This window comes from Arachis ipaensis, chromosome B1, assembly GCF_059453495.1.
Source record: "Arachis ipaensis isolate K30076 ecotype BB chromosome B1, ASM5945349v1, whole genome shotgun sequence".
Taxonomy (NCBI): Eukaryota; Viridiplantae; Streptophyta; class Magnoliopsida; order Fabales; family Fabaceae; genus Arachis; species Arachis ipaensis.
Genome location: NC_142436.1, coordinates 77350786 through 77356235, shown reverse-complemented (window position 1 = coordinate 77356235; position 5450 = coordinate 77350786). Strand labels below are relative to the sequence as shown.

Sequence of the window (5450 nt, the reverse complement as noted above, 5' to 3'; positions counted from 1 at the left end):
GTTTAATTCCATTTGAGCGATTTACTTTCAGTTCTAGCTATTTTCTTCCCTTTTTCCCTTACCTGTTTATTGTGTTTTCTTCAGTTGTTTACAATTTAGTTCACTAACCCACTAACTGTTTGATATATTGCATTACTCACACTAACAGCCATTCTAACAAGAGTAATTTCCATTCAATTTCTTTCTTACTTTTTGCCTTGTTGGTTGTATGACAGGTAGGAGAAGCGGGGCTTCAACTTCCTTTGATTCTAAACCTGAGAGGACCTTTCTTAGATTAAGGAGGGAAGCAAGAGGAAATAGAGTCGTTGGTGCTGAGGAAGAGGAAGAGTATTTTGAACTAGACATAGAGGAGAATATGGAGAACCACCATGAAGAAGAAGCTCACAACCATGCCAGAGAAGGCCCAGTAAATCATGCTGGGCAAGAGAGAAGAGTTCTAGGCTCTTATATCAATCCAAACCCAAGAAACTGTGGAAGTAGCATCCAAAAGCCAACCATACATGCCAATAACTTTGAACTAAAATCCCAGCTCATCACCCTAGTCTAGAACAACTGTGCATTCGGAGGAAGTGCCCAAGAAGATCCCAATCAACATCTCACCACCTTCCTAAGGATATGTGATACTATGAAGTTTAATGGTGTTCATCTTGACACCTATAGACTGCTTCTGTTTCCATTTTTCACTCAAGGACAAGGCATCTAAATGGCTGGAATCCTTCCCGAAGGAGAGTTTAACAACCTGGGAGGATGTGGTGAACAAATTCTTGGCGAGATTCTACCCTCCTTAAAGAATCAACAGATTGAGAGCTGAGGTACAAACCTTCAGGCAATAAGATGGTGAAACTCTCTATGAAGCATGAGAGAGGTTTAAGGACTTAACAAGAAGGTGCCCGCCAGACATATTCAATGAATAGGTGCAGTTACAAATTTTCTATGAGGGTCTTTCTTACGAATCAAAGAAGGCATTAGACCACTCATCTGGGGGATCTCTGAACAAGAAGAAGACCATTGAAGAAGCCATAGATGTCATCAAAACTGTAGCTGAGAATGACTACTTCTATGCTTCTGAAAGGGGCAACACTCGAGGAGTAATGGAGCTGAACAACATGGACGCACTGCTGGCTCAAAACAAGATGATCACCAAGCAGTTGGCTGACCTTACCAAGAAGATGGAAAGAAACCAAGTTGCAGCAGTCACCACCTCATCAGCAGCTCAAGAAGGAGTGAATGCAGAGGAAGAGGGTGACCAGGAACAAGCTAACTATATTGGGAACTCAGCTAGGCAAACCCATGATCCATACTCCAAAATTTATAATTCTGGTTGGAAGAACCACCCAAACTTTGGGTGGGGAAATCAACAAGATCAAGGCCAAGATCAGAGACGTCACAACCCCAACAACAATGCAACTCACCAACATTCCACACAGAGATCATATCAACACCCACCCAACCATGCCTCTCAACATCCATATCAAAACTAAAATGGCCCTTCTCACCCCTCCAACCTCAACCTATCATCACCATCCGAAGATAGACTCTTTAGAATTGAGACTCTACTTGAAGGTATATGCAAGGAAATCCAAGACAACAGAGTGTTCAAGGATGAGGTGTGAGCTAATATCAAAAACCAGGGAGACACCATCAAGAGGCTGGAATTTCAAGTGGGGTACCTCTCTGAGAAGATTCCTAAACCTACTGATAGTTTCCCAAGTGACATAGAGAAAAACCCGAGAGGTGAAGCAAAGAAAGTAAGATGGGAAAATGTAAGATGGTCACTATAAGTGATGAAGGGAGTGTGGAAGAACTGAACAAACCCTTAGAACACTCTCGAAATATTCTAGCAGAGAAGCAGGAAGAGGTGACCAAGAAACCAACTCCACACAGAAGAAGGGGTTAAGGGAGAAGGAAATTCTGAACCCATATGCACCTTTTCCCCAAAGACTCAAGGGTGGTGTAGAAAGGAGAGTGTACTCAAAATTCCTTGACATGTTTGCATCTCTCCATGTAAACATACCATTCATCAAGGCTCTCCAACAAATGCCCTCATACATTAAATGCATGAAAGAGCTGCTGACCAAGAAAAGCTCACTAAAGGGAGGGCAAACAATAATGATGAATAAGGAGTGCAGTGCTCTCATTCAAACAGAGTTGCCTACAAAAAGGAAGGATCCAGGGAGTTTTCACATCCCTTGTGCTATAGGAGAAACAGTAATTGATAAAAGACTCTGTGACCTGGGAGCAAGCATCAACTTAATGCCTTTATCCCTCATGAAGAAGCTTCAGATCAATGAGCTAATGCCCACAGACGTAGTCATCAAGTTGGCTGAAAAAACTCAAAAACAAGCCATAGGAGTGGTTGAGAACGTGCTGGTAAAGGTTGGGAACTACTTCCTTCCCACAGACTTTGTTATTTTGGAGATGGAAGAAAGTCATCTCCATCCATTCATATTGGGAAGACCATTCCTAGCCACAGGCAGAGCACTTATAGATGTGGAGCGAGGAGAGCTAATACTGAGGATACATGATGGACAACTTACCTTCAATGTCTTCAGACCTTCACAAGAAGCAGATCAAGAAAACGAGGAATCAAGGGAGGATCACAATAAGGCAATGGTGGAAGAAACAAGCACTGAAGCACAAACAATACACCTGGGAATACCTTTAGTTGACAAACAATACAGTCAGAAGGTACAACAGCTAAAGGAAACCCAAGAGGAGCTAAACCCACCAGAGTCATCTGAGACCAGCAACAAAATCTCCCTAGGAAAAGAGGTTACAAGGAGTAAGATAGCATTAAAAGAAACAAGAAAGAAGGCACCAATGGGATGGAGGAACAAGAAGATCCCTACAGAGGATTTCTCCTCAGGGGGATAAAGTAATCTCTACTCATTTCCCAGCTATTCCACCTCATCTCCCCACCATTCTATCTCAAATGCCTAAAGTTTACACCATCAGCAGAATTCTCTCCTTGGAACATATGGAGATTCTTAATGAAGCTAACGGAGATAGATTCACTGCGAGAGGGGAAGATTTGAGGCATTACCAACCACCATGACAAAGGCAAAACGTCAAGCTAATGACACTAAAGAAGCGCTTCATGGGAGGCAACTCATGTTTTATATCCTTTCATTTTTTTATGTTTAAAGTAGTTAATAAAGCAAGGTTTATGAATTCCAAATCAACTGTGACAAACATTTAGATGAATCCTTATATGCAACATATAGGGAACAACAAGTTTGGTGTTCCAGGCACACTAAGAAGACAAGAACACAGTTCATATTGTGTTACTCTTAGAGCCTTAATCAACTCTTTTTACACCACATGGTCACAAACTAAGTTTGGTGTCACCAATGTTGCATACATGAATAATTAATCGGTCAGTTGGGTTGTATTCATGAATAGCACTTAGTTATGTAAAAACAAAAATTTTAAAAAGTAGTTATTCCACTCTCTAATTTTGCCGCCACTATCCAAACTCATTACTTTTATTCCTTTTATCTTGTAGGAGAAATGAAGGGAAGATTGGATGGAATTGATGGGACAAATGAAGAAGGGAGTTCAGCCACTTCACAAAAGGGGTCTATACACATGTCTTCAAAAAAGGAATGCATTGGAAAATGTTGCCATGCAACATTGGAAAGAGAATATCCTTGGAGACTGAACCAATCCATCATAAAAGTGGTGATCATTTTGCTCATTTCATGCCAAACTCCAACCGTCCATGATTAGCCTATACCATCAATCCACACCTTTTATTTACTCACCACTTTTCTATATAAGTGGCTCTTATTCCGTACCTCTTCACATTCCAATTCTCCTTTATTCATACTTCTTAATCTCACCCACACCTTTAGCTACACCCTTTCAAACCATTCACACTTCTACAATTTAGAGATCACTCGTGGCATCATCAAGCTCCAAGAGGCGAAAAGGAAAGGGACCGGTGGAGAGCATCCCTTTTGATGAGGGAAGGTTCAAGACCGCCTTCCATGAGCTTCAATTTGAACGGATAAAGCACAAAAAAATATTGCCAGAATTGACATTCCAGTTCAATGATGATGAGTGCCCACAGATTAGAGAGAAGATTGAACAAAGGGGTTGGCAAGAGCTCACGAACCCAGACACAAAGATAAATGTAAATCTCATTAAGGAGTTCTATGCCAATGTGACCAGAGAAGACACTACCAAAGCTCCTACCTTCAGTAGCTACGTGAAAGGAAAGTCCCAATGCCATAATGAGGACTCTTCATCTGAGATTACAACCTTCTGACAAGCCCAGTTATCAAGCAAGAATAAGTAATGGCCCCGACAATGATGAGCTTGAAGAAATTGTGAACGATATGTGTGTTATAGGATCAGATTGGGAAAGGTATTCAGATAAGAGGCCACGGTTCATTAGAAGAGGAGATCTCATCCCAGAAGCTAAGGGATGGTTTGAGCTCGTGAGAAGATCTATCCTTCTAGCCTTAAACAATTCTGAGGTCAACATTGCTCGAGCTACTATGGTACATTGCATTATGAGGGGTGGAGACATCAATGTACATGAAATTATAGCTGAGGGGATCCAAGAAGCAGCCGAAAAGGTTGATCTGAGTGCTCGACTTTGCTACCACAGTACCATCTTGAGACTATGTATGAAAGCCAAGGTAGTCTTCGAAGATAGCAACCCAAATTGGATAAACCCTGGAAGGTTAGTTACGCTCTAGCGCATAACATATGTGGCACCTGCTCAACAACAAAGAAGGCCTCAGATAAGGAAAAGAACATCACAAGAAGAACCTCATCAAGAAGAACCTCAACAAACAGAATACCAACAAGAAGAGCAATACGATCCAACCAACATAAATCTGGTTCACATTCAAGGAGCCATTGAGGATTTGGCAAGGAGATATATGGAAGGACAAGAAAAATAACTACACTTTCAATCCCAAAGGATGGATCGTCAGGAAGAACTACTTTCTAATTGGATGAATCAACAAGGGGAATGGCAGAAACAACAAATGGAGCAGCAATAGGAACACTACTCCCAGCTCACCCAAGCCATCAATCAAGTAACTGAAAGGCAAGAGCGTCAAGATAAACGCCTTCAAGAACTCAACCAACGTCAGTTAGCTCAGATGAAAGCATTCAACGAGTTCAGCGTGCTTAATGAAGGACGGCAACTACATAGGAAAGAAGTCAACATAAACACTCAGGCCAAGTTGACTTATGTGGCTGGGCATATGCATAATTTGCACTCTGCCATCCCAAGGTATGATACAGTTCACAAAGACTTAACAGAACAAGAGGAAGGGAAAGTGAAACAACAGAAGGAAGCATTGAAGAAGAAGATGGAAGATGCTGGCTTCTGAAAAAAGTTGATCGGAAAGCACAAAGGAAATGGGGATTCGAGCAATCAAGAAGGACACAAAGAAGACAAACAAGAGAGAGAGCATGGGCACCCCCATGAG

The 5450-nt window shown here is 41.6% G+C and overlaps 1 non-coding gene across 1 annotated transcript; it reads right to left on the bottom strand.

The window, feature by feature from the left end:
• Positions 1-797: 797 nt before the first annotated feature.
• LOC148577104 (small nucleolar RNA R71) lies at positions 798-903 on the bottom strand. The gene has a single exon (XR_015904000.1). It is a non-coding gene; the product is annotated as a small nucleolar RNA R71 (small nucleolar RNA).
• Positions 904-5450: the final 4547 nt, after the last annotated feature.